Source organism: Somniosus microcephalus, chromosome 21 (assembly GCF_052327205.1).
Source record: "Somniosus microcephalus isolate GS21.2 chromosome 21, FLI_Smic_1.0, whole genome shotgun sequence".
Classification (NCBI taxonomy): Eukaryota; Metazoa; Chordata; class Chondrichthyes; order Squaliformes; family Somniosidae; genus Somniosus; species Somniosus microcephalus.
The window spans coordinates 57139555-57166167 of record NC_141007.1 but is presented as its reverse complement, the minus strand read 5'-3'; the positions used below and the strand labels follow the sequence as shown (position 1 = coordinate 57166167).

General features: G+C 44.0%; 1 protein-coding gene across 2 annotated transcripts in view; it reads right to left on the bottom strand.

Annotated features, from left to right (window-relative positions):
* mafga (MAF bZIP transcription factor G a) overlaps nt 1-23836 on the bottom strand; it is a 51898-nt gene extending 28062 nt beyond the window's left edge. The window contains exon 1 of one of the 2 annotated variants that reach the window (XM_085963723.1): nt 23687-23836. The gene's annotated coding sequence lies outside the window, so the exon portion shown is untranslated. Of the gene's footprint in view, nt 1-9435; nt 9556-23686 lie in introns of those variants that run through there. The other variant, XM_085963722.1, reaches the window with a different exon arrangement.
* Nucleotides 23837-26613: the final 2777 nt, after the last annotated feature.

The following is a 26613-nucleotide window of genomic DNA, read 5'->3' as shown; positions in this document are numbered from 1 at the left end:
ATGCCTTTGTTACCTCTAGACTTGACTATTCCAATGCACTCCTGGCTGGCCTCCCACATTCTACCCTATGTAAACTTGAGGTCATCCAAAACTCGGCTGCCCATGTCCTAACTCGCACCAAGTCCTGTTCGCCCACCACCCCTGTGCTCGCTGACCTACATTGGCTCCTGGTTAAGCAGCGACTTGATTTCAAAATTCTCATCCTTGTTTTCAAATCCCTCCCTATCTCTGCAATCTCCTTCAGCCCCACAACCCTCCCCGAGATATCTGTGCTCCTCTAATTCTGCCCTCTTGAGCATCCCTGATTATAATCGCTCAACTATTGGTGGCCGTGCCTTCTGTTGCCTAGGCCCTAAGCTCTGGAATTCCCTGTCTAAACCTCTCCGCCCTCCTTTAAGACGCTCCTTAAAACCTACCTCTTTGACCAAGCCTTTGGTCATCTGCCCAAATTTTTCCTTATGTGGCTCGGTGTCAAATTTTTTTGTCTTATAATACTCCTGTGCAGCGCCTTGGGACATTTTACTACGTTAAAGGCGCTATATAAATACAAGTTGTTGTAGTGCTCCTTTAAGATTCTCATGTAACTACTGACCTGTGAAATCATTTACCAATTGAAATGCAGTGATCGCACCATGAGTGTACTATGGTAACAAATCTTGACCACTAGTGCAGATATTGTGCCAATTTTGTGAATTAGATAACTGATCTCACAAATATAGATTTTTTTCTACACTTCCAAAATTGATATAGGCTGCATGAGCTCACTTGAACAGGCATTGTAGATAACACCAAACATGTGTGTGAAAGGGACACCTTCATCAATTACAAAAACAATGGGTGGGCGGGGGGAAAGAAAAAATCTCTGTTCAAACAGGAGGGTCTGAAACAATCTTCCAGCTGCACAGAACTCCATGAAATCAACTGATGTGGGTCAAGAAACTACCTGAAAGCAATGTAATGCAGCAATGATCGGTGTCAAATCTTTTCAAGTCCCTTTTGGAAGAAAAATATTTCTCCAAAATGGGCTTAAGAATTTTCAAAAACATCAAGATCTCCAATACTTGTCTGTGGTCCTGCTCGCAGTTTAAATTGCAACTTGGTGACTGAAATTCGAGTCCTAGTTTTATTGGGTTCGTGCTCTCAAGGAGCACTGCTATCTTCGCCACATCTCAACAGTTCAAGCCAAAAATGACCAGAAACAAGTGCCCTGTGATAAGAATATTGACAAGTGATTATAACTTGATACCCAACAAGGCCAGTACAATGAGACTATTATAGTCTTTATTCATTAATGTTAAATACCCAAGTGTTCATGTGTCTATTAAAAAGCACTTATGGTCACGTGGCTGGAAGGGACACTAGTGCAGTTTGCATGGTGTGGACTACTGAGACAGTGAAACTATGCAGCACATTCAGGAGGCATATCCTCAGCTCCCACCCTCATGTTCACTGTACACTAATAGGCATTATTTCTTCATTTTCTTTCCCTCAGCTATAGAATCAACAGCAACAACCACATCAACAAAGCCAAATTACTTTACCGAAAAAAAAAATCAAATGAACCAGTTAAGCAATTTTTTAAATAACCGGGAAGGTATACTTTACGCAATTTCAATTTGAAGTAAATATATTTGCTTTTATATAGCACCTTTCACAACCTCAAGACTTTTCAAAAAAAGTCCATTTGCTGTAATGTAGTCGGTCAACTGTTGTGACGTAGGGAAGCATGGCTGCCAGCAAAGTCCAACAAACAGCAACAAGATAAGCGACCAGATAGACCGTTTTAGTGATGTTGGTTGAAGGATAAATATTGGCCAGGATATCGGGACCTCCCGTGACGTAAAGGATCTCATTGCACTATTTCGAAGAAGAGCAAGTATTCTGGCCAATATTTATCCCTCAATCAACATCACTAAAGTAGATTATTTGATCATCGTCACATTGCTGTTTGTGGGAGCTTGCCGTGCACGGATTGGATGGCCACATTTCCTACATTACAACAGTGACCACACTGCAAAGTACTTAATTGGCTATAAAGCGCTCTGGCACATCCCCGAGGTCGTGGAATGCACTGTATAAATGCAAGTTCTTTTTTGCTTGCTTCTTTGGATGGTACCATGGAAGGTTTTACGCCCACCTAGGAGAGCAGACGGGGCTTTGGTTTAACGTCTCATCCGAAAGACGGCAACTCTGACTGTGCAGCACTCCCTCAGTACGACACTGAAGTGTCAGCCTAGATTATGCACTCAAGTCCTGGAATGGGACTTGCAACCATAATCCTTTGACTCAATAGTCTTGGCTCAGGTGGTAGCACTTCTGCCTGACATCTCGATAATTTGAATTAATTAACTATTAATTAAGAGTAGATGGCACGCTGCTTCCAAAAGAAAGACATTTTGAAGGCCATCGCATTACAAAAATGTAACTATTCCAAAGCAAAGGGTATTGCCCTCGCCCAAAGCCTCTGAGCAAATATGAGAAGTGAAACTGTGTGGGTGCTCTTATCACCTTCAAATGCCTAGCTGGAATGGTCACACCTTGATTCTCAACCTGGTGCACAGTCATTTATGCATGGAAAACAAAACCTTCTTGAGCCATTTTTCGGTTGATTAATATTTTCTTGTGTTTACTACAAGGCTGAAGAAAGACAAGTTTGGTACGAATTTGCACAACACAAAAACAAGGTGGAGGAGGAGTAGGCCATACGGCCCCTCAAGCCTGCTCTGCCATTCAATAAGATCATGGCTGACCTTCGACCTCAACTCCACTTTCCCGCCATGTAGCACATATAAATCTAGAAACCATAGCTATAGTTAAGTAGTCATATGACTGAACATTGCTTTAACTTAAAAAGAAAGTGCATCAAGATGTCCTGAAATCACTAACAAAATGCAACAATTCAATTTTAACCAACAACAGCCTATGAAAAATAAACACTCACATAGTACTGTACCTAGTAATCTAGATAAATACCAGCAATGTGCATCATAGGAAACCAGTTTCCTGCACGCCTAAAACCACTGCTCCTGTAAGCACTACACGAGTTCATTCTCAAAGTGAAGCTGCCCTTTTCCTCATCTTGCTTCTTTACTGTTCAAGCTTCTTCAAGACAGATTCAACAACAACTTGTATTTATATAGCACCTTTAACGTAGTAAAACGTCCCAAAGCGCTGCACAGGAGTATGAAGAAGAAAAAAAAAGACACCGAACCACTTAAGGATAAATTAAGGCAGGTGACCAAAAGCTTGGTCAAAGAGGTAGGTTTTAAGGAGCGTCTTAAAGGAGGAAAGGGAGGTAGCGAGGCGGAGAGGTTGAGGCAGGAAATTCCAGCGCTTAGGGCCCAAGCAACAGAAGGCACGGCCCCAAAGGTTGAGCGATTATAATCAGGGATGCTGAAGAGGGCAGATTTAGAGGAACGCAGATATCTCGGGGGGGGTTGTGGTGCTAACCCACAATTAACAACCTCATCTGAAAGTGGCAAATGGTGGGCTGGATGGTACCCTGGAAAACTGCACAAGATTTAAAAGGAGCTACTGCAATGCAGTAGACAAAAAAAAGAGTTGGACAGGATAGAGCTACATATTAATGCACTCTCTGTGGAGGGCCAAGACTTTCCGGTAGGCACTGTACATATACGAACACGATCACATTCCAAACACCATTCAATCTTTTACTGTAGATTAGTGTGTTGCCTGATTGAGGGGGGGTGGAGTATGGGATGGTATTTGTTGAATTGTGCAATCCTGATGAATCAGCAACTCCACCTCATAAATGCTATTATATTCCCCATTTACTGTTCCACTACCAGACAAACATAACCCATTCTCTCCCTTGCAGTACCAACACAGCTTGAAGTACAGTTTTGAGCTTAAAGTATATTCCCAGCGTAATCATAAAAAAAAGTACAATGTGCCCTCAGAACAAGGATTTAAAAATATTTCTCTTCCTTCTTCCCACACAAAGCTTCCGAGAAGGCATGGAATCTAGCCTCTATGGCTCTATGTCCAACCACAAGCAAGTAAACAAAAAACAGCCCAGGTGCCTCTCCCTCCCTGCTGGGAGGTAATGTCTTGCCTCTTTGTTCCTCAGCTGAGATTGTGGGGGATATATTGCAGCGGCAAACTATACAACTCGGACGCGAAACACTAATATGCCAAACCTTTTGGGAAAAGCTCGAAAAGATTATTTTTGAAATGCACTTCAATCTAAATCTGCTCAACCAATTCCTCTCCAGTTATAGAAAAAAAAAATCAATAAAACGCACACCAACCCACTACGAAGTCACTTCCATTTTACGACACACTTTGGAATTCATTTTTCAACTCTGGGCTTTGCCAGTGCACCGCAACCTCCCACGTTGCGCCAGACAGGGAATTTGAAACATGGCGCGGTGAAAGTTCAAAAAGCCAAAAGCCGGTCGGGCAGTTGGCATTTGCAGGATCAGTGCAAGTGAGAAAAGGATGGCGGTTTCGAAAGCTGCGAGCACAAGAGAAAGTCTACCAGAGGATGCGCTACGCCGGGACAGAAAGCCACAGCCAAGTGTCTTTGCCAGCCCAGTCTCAGCTCATTGCAAATGAAGGCAAACCTGCAGGTAGAGGTAGCATTAAGAGTGCAGGAGCTGAAAACGCAAGGAGGGCACAGGTGTAGAATGCTCTTGCCTGATCTATCCGGATGGCAAGGAATAAAGCAGTAGATATTATTCATCAGCTACAACTCTGCATTCAGTTTTTATTTGTGATGGGCCTTTCACATACAGTTTTAAGAATTTTTTTTTTAAAGCATCAGAAGTTCAGTGAAAAGTCAGGGAAAAAATTCTCTCATAGCTGAAATAAACATGCTATAGTCATCAGTATTCACAGTGTGTGCGAGTGTATAAAGTGTTACACTCGGACTCATCATAATCAGATTGCAGGCTAGAAAGAAATGCAGATGTTTGGGATTCCAGGCACAACATCTGCATTTCAAATCCAGGTAAAAATGAACAGTAACAGCAGCTTTTTTAAAACTGCAGGAAGACGGCAACCAGGAGAGAGAGAAAAATCAAAACTTGACTCCAGAAAATAAATGAATGCCCCGAGGGGAAAGTAGAAATCTCACCCACCACCCTTACCTGAAAAAAAGCAGCAAAACTGAAAATGTGGAGCCCTAACAATAGCTCATGTCGTATCTGTAGCACAAACATGCAAAACCTCAGAACAGAAATTGCTATCTGCTGCCGTTCAGGAAGGAAGAGCAGTTATCAGCTGCACACACAAGTCGAAGTCTTGCATGGTGAATAGCAACGTACGTGTGTGTGTGTGGTGTGTTTGGTGTGTGTTTTTAAAAAATAAACATTTTCATACACTATTTACTATTTGTACAATACATCTCCAAAATAGAATAAAGACTTCAGCAAAGGGTTTCTGAGCTGCTGGAAACAACTCCTTATAAACAAAAACTCTGCAAATGCTGGAAATCAGAAATAAAGAACAGATAACTCTGGAAATCCTCAGCAGGTCCGTCAGCATCTGTGGAGAGAACAGATGCATTAACCTTTCAGGTGTAGACTCTTCAGTTCTGACAAGGGGTCTACAGCTGAAATATTAACTCGTCTGTCCTCTCCGCAGATGCTGACTGACCTGCTGAGTGTTTCCATCATTTTCAACTTTAAAAAATTGGTTGCCCTCCTTTTCTCACTGCCACCCCATTTACAAATATATACACCCACAAGGTCATCAATACTTAACAGGATACAGCAGCTTTCTTTATTTTGCAGAACTTCTCCAAACCACAAGGATACCTCCAAAAACAATATTTTTGATAGAAGCACTAGATCCATGAAAGCAGATTTATCCGTGCAGCAAATGGAATTTTGAATTACAGTAGCAACAAAACATTTACTATTCAGATCAGAGCATCTGATATTAATAAGGAGGGCTCATTCAAACAACTCCACTAAAACAGCTCATCTTTAAGATGCAAGCTCAGGATGTGCAGACTGTTTTATTTTAGTCCTACTCAGTGGTTGTAGCCCTGTCTCCCTATTTACAGTAAAGGTGGTATTTAACTGGCTTTTATTGGAATACAATTTCTTAAAGGCTTCATTTGAATACAAACCTCATTTCACCAGGAGCAGTGTTCAAATTCTGCATTCAAAACCACAGTCCAGTGTCTTAACCAATTGGATTTGAATGAAACAAACTGGAGGGTTAATGCTGTAGCTCGTGCAGCACACCCCTAAACTATCAACTTTCTTCTCAGGCCTCAAATGGAACTCCAACATCTCCCCATTGCTTAAGTCGTCTCCGGGAGACTCTGCTTTTCTGCTCACAACACTTGGCTATAAAAAACAAGTCCACCCAAGTCTCAAATACTGGCTCCAGTATGTAGGGAGGCTCTTCTATCACCTCATGCTATAAGACAAGATACAGGAAAAAGCTTCCTTCACTCACCGCCAGCAACTCAGTCACAAGATTTTGTCAATGCAATTATGACTAGATCTCTGCTGAATTTTCCTCCCTTGTCCTTGTAAGCTTTTTCTCCCCCCTACTGTGTCGAAACCAAGGCCCATTGTACAGGCTCCTACTCTAACCCATTCTTTCCCAGGACCTCAAAATAGTGGAACTTCTTACCTTTCTCTTTGCCCCTAGTATTCCTGGTTTACCTCAATTCGCTTCATGGTGGTGTTCTGCACAATGGGTCTCAGCACTTCACTTTTGTTTCACAATAAATACCTGTACTTAAGTTCAACGGCAAATCAGTAGTTTTAGCCTGTACTGTACCACATTTTACTATTTTAAGAGTCCATTTTAAGCTGGTCTAATCATCTAAGATTGTTTGAAATCCAGAAATGACACATTTGTGTGTTTGAAGTTCTAGCCTTGTTAACTGTATTTAAAAGTAATTGTATAAAAGGCGGCAATTTCCACAATTAAAAAATCTACAATAAAATGTTCGAAATACCAATTTTAGTATTAGGCATAACATTTTTGTGTGGTGAAGTAATAAGGGTGTGACCAAAATCAGGAGTTCAATCACCTTGCCCCATAACCTCACTGAAATAAGTTCCAGACATTTGGCAACTATGCATGTTGTAGTTATACTCATGCCGACAGCACGATCAGAATACCAGTGCATTACTGAAGGAAGGACTGAGGTACTGATGTGAATATTGAGTTGTGAGAATTATAGCCATAATTCAGCAGCTCCTCACCACGCTCATGACTCCCAACGCTATCTATCCCACCCCAAAACTCTGTAAATGCCCGATTAGGAATGGAACAAGTTCTGGTTAGAACTGTAATCAAAGCTTTAAAAACAAATCGTAAAAGTTCAATGCCAGTAACTTCATATGAGGCAAGCACGGCCAATATTGATTTCTGAAACAACTTGTACAATTCAGTGATTCTACAATTTAAAAAATCACAAAAGAACAGTAGGGTATCGATTGTCAAGTGTCGACATAAAAGTTTACTTGCATGGTGACAGTGTTTAAAAGGGCTTTATGGAAGGGTTACATTACCCGAAGTGAAATCTGATTTGTTGCTACCATAATTGATCATGCTTAACAAATCTGAAGTTTTTTTCTTTGCTAAAGTTAAAGTTTTGCATCAAGCACAGAAGAGTCAGTTTCCCTCTAGTGCGCTTGCACAGTGCTATAAAATACTGTTGCACAGAGAACAGATACATGGGAAATTTAACAAGGCTGTAATTCACGCAGTGGAAGGGATATCAAACTGATGAAGTGAAGCTCATGCAATTTACCAGTGTCAGCAAAATCCAGAGATTGAATTACAGCTATCAACTCCCTCACCATCAGGGTTGGGTATTTTAAATATATACAGTACATTGCAAGTCTTCTACAGTTTGTCATACAATTTTTTAATTTGCCAAAATTACTCACAAGGAGAATTATTTGAGTGCGACATTTGTTACATGAAAGGCGCTACACAAGTTTAAGTAACTTGTTATTGAGTAGTGCACCAGCAGCTAACATGGCACTGATATCAGAAAGGTAGGAGAATCTGCTGTGAAATCACAACTTCAAAATTCATGTAAGTGTAAAATCATATTAGATATCATAATAACTAAGAATTCATCACACAATATACTTCCATTGCTAAACTGGTACAAAATATAACCTTTTTCTTGTATCTTAAGCAGCTACCTCCTCGGTTAAATGGAGCATCATGGTGACTTATCCTCCTGGATTATCTCAACATCTCCCTTGCTGCACTTTGCGCCCATTTCTCACGTACTGCAGAATATTGTTTCTTACCTTTAGGAACAAGCTCTAAATACCAGAGCAGGGTGGCCCTAATGAGTCAGCTCTTATATACACCTGCAAGTGTATTATTTATACAAGGCTGTTACACAAGGCCATTAAAAGAGAATTACTATCCCACCTTCCACCATAATGCCAGACTTTGGAGCCAGGCTGACAATTCAACAACTGGGTAGCATACTCGCATGGCTTTTCTCTCTACCCATTCCAGTAGATCAGCACGAGACCCTACAGATAAATCACCAGTCCCCCCGCTGATAGTCACACATGTATTTATGCCAAAGCAATGCTATGGTTATGTACCACCAGTCTTACTGTATCCCTTACGGAATACCACGATCGTACACCCAATAACTGGAGCCGAGTCAGCAGATTTAATTTGCACACATATTGATATAATTACTATCGTAGTGCTGTTAAGGCCCATCCATTGGACAGTCTTTCACAAAATAAACAACTCCTGAAAAAGAGAGTGTATTTTTCAAAAATAAAAAAGGTATGATTTATGAAAAAGAAATTAACCTGCTCATTCTTAAGAAAACAAAAAATACTGCTGACCTATTCCAAGCAGTCCCTCATCCCCAAATTACCTAATGCAAATATAAAAAGCTCAGTCAGATGCACACCAAAGTCACCAGTGCATATAAATCATAGCAGTATGATCATATTCCTATTACTGTCCTTTAATAAACCAGTCTCCTTTCATCCAGCACAAGACACCAGCCTGCTACCAGGTGGCATACCCTGAGTCAGCAGCTCTCATAAACACACACATATTATATATATGTATATATATTTTCAGACAAGTGCTATCACATTACACATTGTCTCGTTATAAACCTGCCCTATTCTCTCCATTTAGGAGCAAGGATGGTGCCAAATTTCACTGCGAGGGGACCCTGAGTCAGCAGCTCGCTTATTCACATATATCATTTTGTGTGAAGCTATTGCATTTGCTCTCGTTCTGAAACAGTCCTATTCTCTTCTTTCCCTCCATTGCAAACCCCAGTGCCCAGGCTGCCTGACTCAGGCTGGTATGACCCCGCTGATGAGTCAGCAGCGCTCTCTCTCTCTCATACACACACACACTCATTGCGTTTGCACACTCAGCAAAACACGGCCCCTTTTCTGCCCCATTTACCCCACCAAACCCGACCTTTTTCTCACTCACCGACTCCTGGGAAGCTCCCCGACACGACGGCGTAGGTTCGAGGCAGATCTGGGCAGGGAGAGGGCCTGTTTTTCCCCCTTTTTGGAATTGAAGGAATTTCCCCCCACTCGTTGTTTGCGCTTGTGCCGAGGCCAGACGTCAGATGATGTTTTGTCATGTGGCTTCATTCATGAAGCTCTACGCAACGGGCAAACTTTTAAAGGCACAGGCACAGCCCACTGAGCTGTGGCATTGCACACCCATCTCACACCAACACTCTCAGCATTGCCAACAAGTACATTTCCTAGCACATTTTTTTCGAAGAAGCTTTGCAGAATTTTTTTTAAAAGGTGCATTTTTTTAAAATTAAGCAACAAAAAAAAATCCATATGCTAAAATCCAGATGATGAACCCCACCTGCTACTTTTATATCTATGGAAATATTACAGTTGTACTGCAGAAGGGGCAACTCAGGATTTGCAGGTCATAAAAACACGCAGAAAAGTGTAGGTATATACACAGATTTTACAGTTTATAGCAAATACATACCTGTTGGTAACTTGCTGTCCTAAATAATACTTAATAAATAATAATAAATAGTATGTCATAAACCTTCAGGTCAAACGTTATTGTGGGGTTTATTACTCTTCCTCATGTCACACTGCCGATAGTATGCTTTTTCTAAATCAACCAGTAAGGAGACACAGTTGCCCCAGTGTCATTCAAACAAAATCCAAACAAAAGTGCCGCCTTCCTATAGGGGCTCAACTAATAAGGAACTAATCCATAAAAAAAACAAAGGAAACTTATAAACTTAAACAATAATGTTGTTGCTAGTATCCACTATGCACTCCATTCTTTGTGATGCCCACCCGTCGCGGAAGGCCTCAGGTATACCAGCGGAGACCGCATGTTCCTTCGCCTGGGCCACCGGGTGCAGACAAGACTGTGGAAAAGAGGCAGGCAGGCAGACCAACCACCCCCATGGGCCGTGTCCAGCCTGGACCTGTAGATGGCCATCTTGACCAGGCCCAGGAGCAGACCCATGAGGAGGTCCTCCGACTTGCCCTCCGCACCGGGCGGCCAAAGATCAGGAGCGTGGGACCGAAGTGGAGCCAGAAGTTGAGGAGCAGCCCCTTCAAATAGTGGAAAAGGGGCTGCAACCCTCAACTGCATTACAGTCCTATAACTGTCTGGCAGGTACACCTATATTTATAACACTTATGGGGAGAAACACAAGTGAACATTTTAAAAATAATATTTTGTTGGTATAAATCACAAGATGGAGTGGTCTCACTAGGCTGTTTTTCTTGCTTGTGAGTCATCTCTTCTTGCCCCCCACCCCCCTACCCCCCACCCTTCAGCCTGTACCCACTCCTGCTAGTTTATACGATGAGGAAGGGAAAATCAGAGGAAGACTCATCCAGGGTAGCTCTGGCACAGAATGGTACTGACTGGGGTCTAGGAAGTGGCAGCCCAACTTCATAATCATAGTCAATATGTGGTTGAGAAAGGCTAAGTAGAACTAGGGAGAATATCATTAGTAAATATCTTAGAGTCATAGAGTCATAGAGTTATACAGCACAGAAAGAGGCCCTTCGGCCCATCGCATCCGCGCCGGCCATCAAGCCCTGTCTAATCTAATCCCATTTTCCAGCATTTGGTCCGTAGCCTTGTATGCTATGGCATTTCAAGTGCTCATCCAAATGCTTCTTGAATGTTGTAAGGGTTCCTGCCTCTACCACCCTTTCAGGCAGTGAGTTCCAGATTCCAACCACCCTCTGAGTGAAAACGTTTTTCCTCAAATCCCCTCTAAACCTCCTGCCCCTTACCTTGAATCTATGCCACCTTGTTATTGACCCCTCTACTAAGGGGAAAAGTTCCTTTCTATCCACCCTATCTATGCCCCTCATAATTTTGTATACCTCAATCAGGTCCCCCCTCAGCCTTCTCTGCTCCAAGGAAAACAACCCCAGCCTGTCCAGTCTTTCTTCATAGCTGAAATGCTCCAGCCCAGGTAACATCCTGGTAAATCTCCTCTGCACCCTCTCCAAAGCAATCACATCCTTCCTATAGTGTGGCGACCAGAACTGCACACAGTACTCCAGCTGTGGCCTTACCAGCGTTTTGTACAGCTCCATCATAACCTCCCTGCTGTTATATTCTATGCCTCGGCTAATGAACGCAAGTATCCCATATGCCTTTTTAACCACCTTATCCACCTGTTGTGCTGCCTTCAGGGATCAATGTACATGCACACCAAGGTCCCTCTGATCCTCTGTCTTTCCTAGGGTCTTACCATTCATTGTGTATTCCCTTGCCTTGTTAGTCCATCCAAAATGCATCACCTCACACTTTTCAGGGTTAAATTCCATTTGCCACTGTTCCGCCCATCTGACCAACCCATCTATATCGTCCTGTAGCCTGAGGCTTCCCGCCTCGCTATTTACCACCCCACCAATTTTCGTGTCATCTGCGAACTTACTGATCATACCTTTTACATTCACATCCAAATCATTAATGTAGACCACAAACAGCAAGGGACCCAGCACCGATCCCTGCGGTACCCCACTGGACACAGGCTTCCAGTCACAAAATCAACCTTCCACCATCACCCTCTGCCTTCTGCCACTAAGCCAGTTTTGGATCCAATGTGCCAAGGCACCCTGGATCCCATGGGCTCTTACCTTCCTGACCAGTCTTCTATGCGGGACTTTATCAAAAGCCTTACTGAAATCCATGTAAACCACATCCACTGCACTACCCTCATCCACACACCTAGTCACCCCCTCGAAAAATTCAATCAAATTGGTCAGACATGATCTTCCCTTGACAAAGCCATGCTGGCTATCCCTAATTAATCCCTGCCTCTCCAAGTGGAGGCCAATTCTGTCCCTCAGAATTTTTTCCAATAATTTCCCTACCACTGATGTTAGGCTCACTGGCCTGTAATTCCCCGGTTTATCCCTACTACCCTTCTTGAATAATGGTACTACGTTAGCTGTTCTCCAGTCCTCTGGCACATCCCCTGTGGCCAGAGAGGTTCTGAAAATTTGTGTCAGTGCCCCTGCAATCTCCTCCTTTGCCTCACATAGTAGCCTGGGATACATCTCGTCCGGGCCTGGGGATTTATCCACTTTTAAGCCTGCTAAAACCGCTAGTACCTCCTCCCTCTCGATGCTAATATGTTCAAGTATATCACAGTCCCCCTGCCCGATTTCTATGTCCACATCGTCCTTCTCCATAGTGAACACAGATGCAAAAAATTCATTTAAAACCCCACCTACATCCTCTGGCTCTACACACAGTTTGCCACTTTGGTCCCTAATGGGCCCTACTCTTTCCCTAGTTATCCTCTTGCCCTTAATATACTTATAAAACACCTTAGGATTTTCCTTTATTTTGCTCGCCAGTGTTATTTCATGGCCCCTCCTCGCTCTCCTAATTTATTTTTTAAGTACCCCCTGCACTTTTTATACTCCTCTAGGGCTTCCTCTGTCTTTAGTCCTTTGTATCTGCCAAAAGCCCCCCTTTTTTTCCTAATCCATTCTCGTAAATCCCTTGACATCCAAGGTTCCCTGGGCTTGTTGGTCCCACCCTTGACCTTTACAGGAACATGTTGCCATTGTACTCTCTCAATTTCCTTTCTGAAAGACTCCCATTGCTCTGATGTGGATTTTCCTTCCAGTAGCTGATCCCAGTCCACATTGGCCAGATCCTGCCTTATCATATTAAAATCGGCCTTCCCCCAATTTAGAACCTTTATTTCCAGTCCATCCTTGTCCTTTTCCATGACTACCTTAAATCTCACCGAATTATGGTCACTGTCACCAAAGTGCTCACCTACTAACACTTCTACCACTTGCCCGGCCACATTCCCTAGAATTAGATCCAGTACCACCCCCTCTCTTGTAGGACTTTCTACATGCTGGCTCAAAAAGCTCTCCTGGATGTACTTTAAGAATTCTGCACCCTCTAAGCCTTTCACACTCTGACTATCCCAGTTAATATTGGGGAAGTTGAAATCCCCCACTATAATTACCCTATTATTTGCACACTTCTCTGAGATTTGCCTACATATCTGTTCCTCTATCTCCCCCTGGCTGTTTGGGGGCCTATAGTACACTCCCAGCAAAGTGCTAGCCCCCTTTTTGTTTTTAAGTTCAACCCATATGGCCTCATTAGAGGAACCTGTTAATATATCATCCCTCCTTACAGCAGTAATAGTCTCCTTAATTAATATTGCGACACCCCCTCCTCTTTTACCCCCCTCCTCTGTCTCGCCTGAAGATTCTATACCCCGGAATATTGAGCTGCCAGTCTTACCCCTCCCTCAACCATGTCTCCGTGATAGCAACAATATCATACTCCCATGTGTTCATCAACAACTTCAGTTCATCCACCTTATTCGTAAGACTCCTTGCATTAAAATAAATGCCATTTAGCCTTGCCCTACTCCCTTGTGCCGTTACATATTTGCTCTACCTTCCAGTCTGACTTATTTTTTCCTCTATATTTGGCTGTACATCACCCCCTATTATAGCTCCACTCTGTATCCCATCCCCCTGCCAAGTTAGTTTAAACCCCCCCGAACAGTGCTAGCAAACCTCCCTGCAAGGATATTTGTCCCATTCTGGTTCAGGTGCAACCCGTCCAACTTGTACAAGTCCCACCTTCCCCAGAAGCAAGCCCAGTGATCCAGGAAACTAAAGCCCTCCCTCCTGCACCAACTCTTTAGCCATGCATTCATCTGCTCTATCCTCCTATTCCTATACTCACTAGCACGTGGCACCGGGAGTAATCCAGAGATTACAACCTTTGAGGTCTTGCTCTTTTGCCTAGCTCCCTAAATTCTTGCTGCAGGACCTCATCCCTCTTCCTACCCATGTCATTGGTCCCAATGTGAACCACGACCTCTGACTGTTCACCCTCCCCCTTCAGAATGCCCTGCAGTCGTTCAGTGACATTCTTGACCCTGGCACCAGGGAGGCAACAAACCATCCTGGAGTCACGTCTACAGCCACGGAAACGCCTATCTGTTCCCCTTACGATAGAATCCCCTACCACTATTGCTCTCCCACTCTTTTTCCTCCCTTCCTGAGCAGCAGAAGCACCCCTGGTGCCAGGAAGTTGGCTGCTGCTGCCTTCCTCTGGTAAGTCATCCCCCCCAACAGTATCCAAATCGGTATACCTGTTTGAGAGGGGGATGTCCACAGGGGACCCCTGCACTACCTGCCTGCTTCTACTGCTCCGCCTGATGGTCACCCATTTCCCTTCTGCCTGTGCAGCCCTTACCTGTGGTGTGACTAACTCACTAAATGTGCTACTCATGACCCTCTCAGCATCATGAATGCTCCAAAACTCATCCATCCGCAGCTCCAGCGCCACAATGCGGTCTACTAGTAGCTGCAGCTGGATACATTTCTGGCACACATGGTCGTCAGGGACACAGGCAGCGTCCCTGAATTCCCACATAGAGCAAGAGGAGCATAACTCGGGGCTGGGCTGTCCTGACATGACTTACCCTTTAATTAATTTAAATTAATTCAATACCACCAATTAAAGATATACACTAGGGCGCTTGTATGGTTTACCAACAGTCCCCACTACACCAGAAAGACCTTGGCAACTATAAACCAGAGTTAAAGTTTAAAAAATAGAGAAATACTCACCAACCAATCACTTACCTGCTCCCTGGTGACGTCACACTCTGATTACTTTTTACCTCTCTCCCCGCTGCTGAGTTGGTAAGCCTCGCATACATTGTAAATTCTGGTGGGTGTATTATGCTTTTAGATAAACTTATATGACCTGACAATCTGGGATCGCAGTTGAAATTTGTCTAGTCATTTTCATAAAAGTAGTGGGTGCAGGTAATACTACTGGACTTTACTTTATCAATTTATACATGAAATGTAAAATTGATGATGATTAGGTATTCTCTGTAATATTCTTTAGTCAGCCTTTTATTTTTACCTCACTTGTTAAATGTCTTCCGGTACAGGTGTTAAGTTTTATTGCCTGGCCCCACTGAGGACTTGTATCAATAAACCAAGGTTCAAAGTGATTCACTGGGTAAGACTGTTCAAAGGAGTATTAAACTGTATTGCTCTGCACAAGTTTGCAATCTATAACAGGGGCTTTGTTGTGGCGGTTGTGCTAAATGCCGGCTAACATACTGAGTTCTCAATCTCTGCCTGTGCTAATTGGTGAAGTGAGACACTAAGGGAAAGTAAAATGCTTCCCCCAAGGAGGGAGACATGATCAGAAGAAAAATCAACTGAAGCCACTCAGGCATAGTTCCTATCAGCCAGGAACTAGGTATCATTGACAGGTCAAATATGGGTGAGTGGCATATGGAATCTCACACAGTGATAACAACAGTTGGGAAGAAAAAAACAAGTTTGAAAAACTTGGATAACGTATTAGAGTATGGAATGCATTACCACAAGTAATCACTGAATCCAGTTTAAGCATGACATTTAAGAGAGAATTAGATAAAAACTTAAAGAAGAAAAATATTAAAAGCTATAGGGGAGAGAAGGGAAATGGGTTAGAGCAGATAGTTCTGATGTGGTGCAAGCACTGACACAGGCATGATGGGCCATGTGGACTGCTTTTGTGCTGAAATTACTAGGATTCCATGATTCCACCACATGGCTACCAGCTCTGGTACATGATTGTTATCCCGCCCAAAATGCTGACCAGCATAAGAAATTCACGCAGCTTTGTCATCTGTTCATTATAAAGGCAGGTTGGTTTGTGATATAAACACTGTGTACAATTGTATCCTACATTTAAAACATAATAAAATACAAATTTAACCTTTATCATATGCAATTAATATGTCATTTCCCCATTTAAACATGCATACTGTTCCCTTTCATGCTGCAGTGAGTTTGCAATTGTAGTTTGATGTTTTTTGCAACTAGCAAAATGTCAATATTATCTGTTACCAAGTAATTTAAAGGAACAGTGGATTATCCCAAGATTATCTTATAACTGAAAAGATATTTAGAACCACATACACTGCCTTGTCCAGCATATGAACATCCTTTACCCAAACTTAACAATTATCCAACTACACTGTTATAACGAGGCAGCCTTTTTTCTCTTCCTTTTTCTCCAACAGTTAACAACTAGAAGATTAATAATTTATAGGAGAGTAAATTCATATTGGAAATTAGGGCTAATATGGAATTAACATTTTTGCAAAATCCTAACAAATCACCCATTCAAACTTCTGACCCATGCATGTTATTTATAAACCTAAATTTTTAATGATTCCCCCCCCCCATTTCTTTCCTTCCCTCCTGTCCGTTGATGCTTTCCTGGAATACAGTTCCACAGACCCTCCATTAAGTAGCCATTATTCACTATGAGTCATGATAGTGAATGTTAGAAGACTATTCAACCACATGGGGCATCGAGCTGAGGCCAATTCTGTCCTCACCTGATGTCTGTTCATGCACACTTCCAGCAGGGTTTGCTGGATAATGACCAGGAGTGGGCACACGTGCCTATTCCTCCCTGAGGTGAGGGGAGCCCAGATTCAACATCCTACTGTTGTCCTGGCTGTGATTGGCTAACTCAACACAGATGGGAGGGATCAAACCTGGCATCCTGCATGACTAAGCTCACAAAGCTATCAGGGGAACATTGTTTTAAAATATCTAAATGTACATCAATCAGAAGACAGTTAGATGACTAACCGAAGAGGGTCCTATTTTATTCGATTTTATACAAGAAATTTTCAGATTATAGAAACATAGAAAAATAGGAGCAGGAGTCGGCCATTCGGCTCTTCGAGCCTGCTCCGCCATTCAATGTGATCATGGCTGATCCTCTATCTCAATACCATATTCCCGCTCTCTCCCCATACCCCGTGATGCCTTTTGTGTCTAGAAATCTATCTATCTCCTTCTTAAATATATTCAGTGACTTGGCCTCCACAACCTTCTGTGGTAGAGAATTCCACAGGTTCACCACCCTCTGAGTGAAGAAATTTCTCCTCATCGCAGTCCTAAATGTCCTACCCCGTATCCTGAGACTGTGACCCCTCGTTCTAGACCCCCCAGCCAGGGGGGTCTAGAATGATAAAAGATACAACACATGAAATACTCTTATTATTTTCAAATGGGCTAAACAGTTTTTCACATTGTTGATTTAGACAATTTTTGTAAATACAACAACTCTGAATTTGTTCAATTTTAACCAGGTTTAGCTGTGGCTCAGTGGGTAGCACCCTCCTGTCAGAAGGTTGTGGGTTCAAGCCCCACCCCAGAGCCTTGAGCACAAAAATTTAGGCTGACACTCCATTGCAGTGCTGATGGGAGTGCTGCACTGTTGGAGGTGCCAGCTTTTGGATGAGACGTTAAAATAAGGCCCTGTTTGCCCTCTCAGGTGGCTGTAAAAGATCCCATGGCACTATTTTGAAGAAGAGCTGGGGAGTTATCCCCGGTGTCCTGGCCAATATCTATCCCTCTATCAACATCACTAAAACAGATTATCTGGTCATTATCACACTGCTGTTTGTGGGAGCTTGCTGTGCGCAAATTGGCTGCCGCATTTCCTACATTACAACAGTGACTACACTTCAAAAAAGTACTTAATTGGCTGTAAAGCACTTTGGGACATCCGGTGGTTGCGAAAAGCACTATATAAATGCAAGTCCTTCTTTTTTCTCTGGATGTGGACTGAATGAGCTTATTAAGTGTTGTTTTTCAGGGTGGGAGAGGGGTACACATAGCAGAATAATGTACATGTGAGATTCAAAGGTTTCTGTAGAGCTGCAAATTGGCAAATTAAAGCAAATAGAATTAAAGGAGCCTCTACTTCCTGTTAATTATCCAGAGACAATGTAAAACCAAGAGACCCACAGTGATAACCAATGCATCCCTAACAATGTAGCCCTAACCTCTATGATGCATAAAAGATCATTTAGAAACCTACAGGGAAGGGCTTGTTGTTGCACGCCCAGTCTAAACAGGCAATGGTACACCTCTGGAAGGTGCTTAAAGAAGGCCTGGATCCAACTCTGTCAACTCATATTTTGCCTGTTCATGTTAATATTTTTTTTCCTCTAGCTCATTTCAGATGATTGCATCAGAGATATATGGGATCTTCCAGGCATTCATATCATGTTGCAAGCTTCAGATAATTAAGAAATCTTAGTATACAATTCCCAACAACCAAGCAGCACAAGTTCTCCCAAATGGCTGACTTTGAGAACGGATGACAATCAATTGTACACGTGACCATCAATCCAGACTTTTAAAAATCGTTCCTGGGATGTGGGCGTCGCTGGCAAGGCCAGCATTTATTGCCCATCCCTAATTGCCCTTGAGGAGGTGGTGGTGAGCTGCCTTCTTGAACCGCTGCAGTCCGTGCGGTGAAGCTACTCCCAGTGCTGTTAGGGAGAGAGTTCCAGGATTTTGACCCAGCGATGATGAAAGAACGGCGATATACTTCCAAGTCAGGATGGTGTGTGACTTGGAGTGGAACTTGGAGGTGGTGATGTTCCCACGTGCCTACTGCCCTTGTCCTTCTAGGTGGTAGAGGTTGCGGGTTTGGGAGGTGCTGTCGAAGATTTGTCTAGTCATAAAAATGTATATAAAAGCGTGACACATATGACTGAAAAAGAAGGACTTGCATTTATATAGCGCCTTTCAAGACCTCAGGACCTCCCAAAGCGCTTTACAGCCAATTAAGTACTTTTGAAGTGTAGTCACTGTTGTAACGTAGGAAATGCGGCAGTCAACTTGCGCACAGCAAGCTCCCACAAACAGCAATGTGATAAAGACCAGGTAGTCTGTTTTAGGTGTTGGTTAAGGGATAATTATTGAGGAATAAATACTGACTGCTGGCAAGACTGCATTAAATTTCTGATGGACCCCTTGCCACGTTGTATTGTTATTTTACAAGGAACCCGATTGTGTTGCCATGTTAGCTGATATATTCGACTTATTGTAAAACATTTTGCTACCTTTTCCTGCAGTAAGAAATTATAGCAGCCAAGTATGCTACCCAGCTGTAAACACCCACTGATCTGTTAGTTGCGCTTCACAAAATATCTCAGTAAAGGGTTTGTGAATAGTAAGCTAGTCATTATATCTGAATTTAGAATGTTTTTCTTTTTACAAATACATGTGGTTTCTGCAGCAGTGATAACAACAGTGCGATTTTCATAGGACTACATTTATACTACACCAAGCCACACTGCCCCTCAGACCATAACAAATTAAATCAAGAACACAAAACATAACTGCAAAACAAACACCTGACAGGCACAAAGGAAAAGGAAAATTTTGCAAAACTTGCAACTTTTTAAAAACAATTACTTGTGTCTGTCCTTGCTCTTTTCCAACTTAACTTCTCTAACTCAATTTATGCTATTCCTTGTGATATGCCTATCAATTAGTCCAATAAAAGGCGACGAGTTAAGAACGTAACTGAAGGTTTTTATTGGCTAAATAACAGAGCCCACCCTCGTGGGTGATCCGATCCAACAGGGAGGAATACTAGCCAGTCAGCTACCTTTATACCTGGGCAGGTAATGGGCGGAGTCGGAGGTGGTCAGCCCAGGTATAACAGTGCGACAAGAGGCGACCTCGTGTAGTGATGTGACAGTGAGAACAGTGAGAACAATATACAGTGATAACTATAACAGTGGTTTACCACATTCACCCCTTGTTTAGATTAGAGTCCGGCGGGGTGAAGTGTATTACCAGCTCTGGTATGTCAGTCTGTCCGGAGGCTTCGTTAGCCTCTCCGATCGTCGCAGCGGCGGTGTTACATTATCCGGTGTTAAAGCTGGTGTCTGCGTAGTCGGCAAAGGCTCGTGGGGTTCCGGCATGCCGTCTACCTCGGCTGGACTCGGGGGGTTGGGAGGGGGGGGTGAGGGTGCGAGGTCTCGTAAGGAGACAGTGTCCTCCCGTCCGTCTGGGTAAGCCACATAGGCGTACTGGGGGTTGGCGTGCAGGAGGTTCACCTTCTCGACCAGGGGGTCCGTTTTATGGGCCCTCACGTGCTTTCGCAGCAAGACGGGTCCCGGAGAGGTCAGCCAGGTTGGTAGGGTGGTTCCCGTAGTCGACTTCCTGGGGAAGACAAACATTCGGGCATGGGGGGTGGTGTTAATGGCAGTGCAAAGTAGTGACCGGATGGAGTGCAGCGCAATCGGGAGGACCTCTTGCCAGCGGGAGGTTGGGAGGCCCTTAGACTTTAAGGCTAAGAGGGTGGCCTTCCATACCGTCGCGTTCTCTCTTTCCACCTGGCCGTTCCCTCGGGGGTTGTAGCTGGTGGTCCTGCTTGCTGCAATACCCCTCTCCAATAGGAACTGACGGAGTTCCTCGCTCATGAAGGAGGCGCCCCGGTCACTATGTATATAGTTCGGGAACCCGAACAAGGCGAAGAGTTTGTTCAGGCATTTAATGACCGTGTTACTGGTCATGTCTGGGCAGGGGAAGGCAAAGGGGAAACGGGAGTACTCATCAACGATGTTGAGGAAGTACACATTACGGTCGGATGACGGTAGGGGCCCCTTGAAGTCGATGCTCAGACGCTCGAAGGGGCGGGTGGCCTTGATCAGGCTTGCTCTGTCCGGCTTATAGAAGTGCGGTTTGCACTCAGCACAGATCTGGCAGTTCCTGGTCATGGTCCTGACCTCCTCGATGGAGTATGGCAGGTTGCGGGCCTTAATGAAATGGTAGAGTCTGGTGACTCCGGGGTGGCAGAGGTCATTGTGGAGGGTCTGAAGTCTATCACTTTGCGCGCTGGCGCATGTAATGCGTGAAAGAGCATCAGGGGGGTCGTTCAGTTTACCGGGCCGGTACAAGATCTCATAATCATAGGTGGAAAGCTCGATTCTCCACCTCAAGATTTTGTCGTTCTTGATCTTGCCCCTCAGCTTGTTATTAAACATGAAGGCAACCGAGCGTTGGTCGGTGAGGAGGGTAAATCGTTTGCCTGCCAAGTAGTGCCTCCAGCGCCGTACTGCCTCCACAATTGCCTGGGCTTCCTTCTCGACCGACGAGTGTCGGGTCTCGGGGCCCTGTAGGGTCCTTGAGAAGAAGGCTACCGGCCTACCCTCCTGGTTAAGGGTAGCGGCTAGGGCGAAGTCGGATGCATCGCTCTCCACTTGGAAGGGGATTGACTCATCCACTGCGTGCAGTAGTGGCTCACCGTGTCTGGGTGGATGAAGCTCTCCGTGCTTCCGCTGTCGAACAGGCAGGTCGTGGCGTGGCCGTTGACTTTGATGTCCATCATTGAGCTGGCCAGGTGGTGCGGGCGGGCTTGATCCAGGGTCACGGAAGCTAGGGTGTAGATGAGCGCGTCGTTGTCATGACAAGATGGCGGCGGAGATGGCGGCCCCCGTAGTTCACATGAGGCTCTGTTTAAATCGTTTGCCCCGCACAAAGATGGCCGCCCCTGCTGTTCCCATGAGGCTCTGCAGGCTTCGGCTGCCCCGCACAAAGATGGCCGCCCCTGGTTTTCCCATGAGGCTCTGCAGGCTTCGGCTGCCCCGCACAAAGATGGCCGCCCCTGGTTTTCCCATGAGGCTCTGCAGGCTTCGGCTGCCCCGCACAAAGATGGCCGCCCCCAGGGTTCGCATGAGGCACTGCTGGCTTCTGAGGATTTGCTTCTGCAGGCCTTGGAGAAGTGGCCTTTCTTGAGGCAGGTTTTGCAGGTCGAGTTTTTGGCTGGGCAGCACGACCTCGGATGCTTCTCCTGGCCGCAAAAGAAGCAGCCAGCGGCCCGATCGGGGTTGCCTGATGTCGGGGCCGGTACCGGGGCTAGCGGGCCCGGTCGGATCCGTGATGCAGACGCTGAGGTAGGTCCCGGGGGCAGCGCTGTGAAGGGTGGTGGGGTGGGGGTCGGGCCCGAGTCCCAGGGTCACGAATAGTACCTGGCAAACGCTTCCTGGTCTTGCTGGGTGGCCTCTAGGGTGAGGGCGAGGGCTTCGGCCTTGTCCAGGTCTATGTCCTTAGCTTCAAGCAGTCTTTGCCGTGTGTAGTCGGAACGTAGGCCTCTCACCAAGGCGTCGCGGACATTGTCTTCCATGTTCGCAGTAGCCGTCACCGCTTTAAAGTCACAGTTCCTGCCGAGTTGTCTCAGCGCTCGTGAAAATTCAGCTATCGATTCTCCTGGCTGTTGCTGGCGAGATCTTAAGAGATGCCTAGTGTACATGTAGTTTACCGGGCTCCGGTACTGCTGTTTCAGTAGGTTGATGGCGTCGTCGTACGTAGTCATGTCCTGGATGAGTGTATATACTCTCGGGCTCGCTTGGGCTTTCAGGACTCTTAGTTTGGATCTCTGAGGGACGACGGCTTCCTCCAGGTACGATTCGAAGCAGTCCAGCCAGTGTTTGAAGTCGTTGGCTGAGTTTGGTGCCTGTGGGTTTAGATCCAGGTATGGTGGTTTCAAGGCTTGCAGCCAAGCCGGCTGGTGTGGCCCGTTGTCTGGAGGCTGCTGTTGCTGTGCTGCTGGGTGAGCTCCTTGCTGTTGCTGTTCATTATCAGACATCTTTAAAATTTAGCCAATAAAATTGATATGCCTATCAATTAGTCCAATAAAAGGCGACGAGTTAAGAACGTAACTGAAGGTTTTTATTGGCTAAATAACAGAGCCCACCCTCGTGGGTGATCCGATCCAACAGGGAGGAATACTAGCCAGTCAGCTACCTTTATACCTGGGCAGGTAATGGGCGGAGTCGGAGGTGGTCAGCCCAGGTATAACAGTGCGACAAGAGGCGACCTCGTGTAGTGATGTGACAGTGAGAACAGTGAGAACAATATACAGTGATAACTATAACAGTGGTTTACCACACCTTGTTTTTTTTCTCCTCCGTTTTCTCTTCTATATTCCAAATCTGTTTTACGCTGATGAAAATAGAAAATACTAAAAATACGGAGCCTGTTGATTGTGACTGGTTGGTCAATCTAGCCCATCATGTCAGCATTTGAAAAGATCAGCAACTAAACTAGAAATTACACTCTGAAGGGCTGTAAGAACGACTGTTGTAGGAAACTGAAAAAAATATCATGCTGGTGTGGCAACTGGAACTCTCCTGAGGTTAGAGTCAAGGCACATTGTTGAGGATTACTCTACAATGACCCTATGCTACAACTGTCCTAGGAGTGCTCATACTGGGCGCTTGAAGTAAAAGGACGTTTCAGCGCCATCCCTCACCTTAATTAGCATAACATTTCACACACAAAAGCACACAAGTAATTCCACAATTCCTAAATGTCACAAAAAATAAATAATTGGATACCTGGAACATTGTTACTATACGATACAACTTGTGACGGCTGATCCCTCAGTTGGGAATTTCTGGTGCGGAACAGTGTTCACAGAGAGCACTGGTCAGGAAATCGCAGACCGGTAGCCTCTGGTCTTCTCTCCGCTAATTTATAGGAACAAAATATCAGGGGCTGCTGACCCACGACTTCTCAGCCGGCACTGCTTGCAAGCGTCATTCTTTCCTGGAACCATCTGATTAGGGAATCAGCCCTATGATCCCAACGTCACACAACACACTCAAGACTTTGCTCATGTGTTATGTGGTCAAGTGCGCGCTTTAAATGTATCGTACCAGTGTGTTAGCTGCGGTATCTGGCCCAACATATTGCATGAAGTCAGTGGTCAGGAGTGAGTAATTATCTCTACACATGAGGCTGTCAATAAGAGACAAATTCTCCAGTGTGGATTATTATTACACCACACTGCTGCATGTGATGTGTTCTATTCATGCCACAGATTTAAAAATTATTTTTAATGGGGAGAGAGGTAGGTGTATTTGTGGAACAACGTTCTCAAAGCTTCCTTTCAATATATTTTAAATAGGTGTTTGTTTTATTCTGTCACAGATGTTGAGATATGAACAAATTTTGCAAGGTTCCCAAGACCAAATATATGGCATATAAATGTAATATATTCTTTTATTTACAATTTAATGTTCAACACACGTTGTTAATTACTAAAGTATTATGATCAAACAGGTTTGCAAGGCAGAGAAACAGAATAATGAAGACTCGTTATGTGTTTAATATCAGCCCCAAACGGATGGTTAATGTTTTTAAATCTCAGAGCTACCTGCCATTTAAGCACACCTACCATCGCTGGGAGTTTCACCCATTCTCTATTGCCTGTTAGACGGAATGCCTCATCATGGTGCAATACTATCTTTGCTGTGGGTAAATGGGAAAACTGGCATATAGCACAGCCCACTGCTGGCTGGTCCCTCAGTTGGGAATTTCTGGTGATTGTACCTGCAGCCCGAATTCCTCCATCCTAGCCAAAGGAAGATATGTGGTAGCATTGGACTCCTGCATGAAAATAAAGAGAACATTTCTGCACACATTGATGGCAGGTACAGATATAAATGCTGCATGACAACAGTATTAGCTACTTAAATCTTATTCATCAGAATAGACAGCTTAATTCGCACAAACCCAAATTTTACAGTACAGTACTTGTTCTTCCTTTGGCAATTAATAATATTCTCACCTGGACAAATGTTTCACATTCACTAAAGATGCTAAGATTTTCATTGATTTTACTTCCAGAGCCATCATCTTAGTTCTGATATAGAGTTTCACATCACCTGAAAGCATGTTTGGGCTAAAAGTTCACAACTGCAGAACTCCTTACAATTTTCTACTGAAAAAGCATGAGGCAAAGTGCAGAGAGTGATGCCTTGAAGAAGGCATCCAGCCTAGTTGTTGGAAAATAATCAATATTGATAGATACTACACAGAGAAAGATAGACAACATAGAAAAACAAATCCAGGCCAAGCTTGTTACAAAGAGAAGTGGGAGAATCTGCTAGGAAAAGAAAACATTACACGTAGAATAGTGGGAAATTGCATTCTCGGCTCCACCAAAACAAAAGCTGGGTTTTGTGATGATTAGTTGTAGAAAATGAAAACCACGGGAGTGTGATAAATTATATCAAAACAAGACTTCAAGATGGCCATCTCCTGTCCAGTTGTTCCAATGACCCAAGGATTTGTGAGACATGTTTAATATGTAACAATGAATCTCAATTTAACCTGTAATGGTTTAAAAAGTTAGAGAGTAAGAAACCACTTCATGTTATTATTGGCTCTGGCCACATATCAAACCTGTCCGAGACAGATCCTCCAAAATACAAGCTTCAGATCACAGGGATGTTGAAATGAATGATGGAATGGTACATCATTGTAAAAGTAATTTTATACTTACATTAGGAAGTCAGTCCAGAAAGTAGCCTCATTGGCGGTTCTCCATTTTAACTTCTGATGTTGTCAAACTTTACAATCAGCCCAGTTTCAAATGATAGAAAGAAAAACTTACATGTATATATCACCTTTCATGACCTCAGGACATCCCAAAGCATTTACAGTCAATTAAGTACTTTTGAAGTGGAGTTACTGTTGTAATGCAGGAAATGCAGCAGCCAATTTATGCACATCAAGATCCCACAAACAGCAATGAGATAATGACAAGTTAATCTGTTTTAGTGATGTTGGTGAAGGGATAAATATTGGCCAGAACACCAGGAAGAATTCCCCTGCTCTTCTTCGAATAGTACCATGGAATCTTTTATGCCCACCTGAGGGGGCAGACGGGGTCTTGATTTAACAACTCATCCGAAAGACACCATGTCCAATAGTGCAGCGTTCACTCTGTCCTGCACTGGAGTATCAGCCTAAATTATGTGCTCAAATCTCTGGAGTAGGACTTGTACCCACAAGCTTCTGACTCAGAGGCGAGAGTGCTACCACTGATCCAAGGCTGACACCTTGAGGTAGTATAGCTTTTAATTTTCAGTTTTAATGTACTTATTATTGCCCAGTTACCATATATTTTAATGCCGGCACATAAATTAGGGAATTTTACTTACAATATGTTTGTTTTGTACGCAATCCCCAACTTCAATTTTGTTTTCAGATGGGGAGGGAATGAGAGTAATTCATTGCTACTCATCCCTTTTTTTTGTTTGAGAAAAATTTAAAAGGAATCAAAATGTGCAAAATATTTTTAAATGTAAAAAAGCATGTATATTTTAAAATAGTTTATTGTACTTGTACCTTTAAAATCAATAACCAGATATTAGGACTCCCCTTTAAGAGAATTACCACTGGCGAGCTGGAGGCAGCAGTGGGAGCTGTTTGGACTCCGGCCACGGGGGGCGGTGTGCGGCGGGAGCGGGCCTGG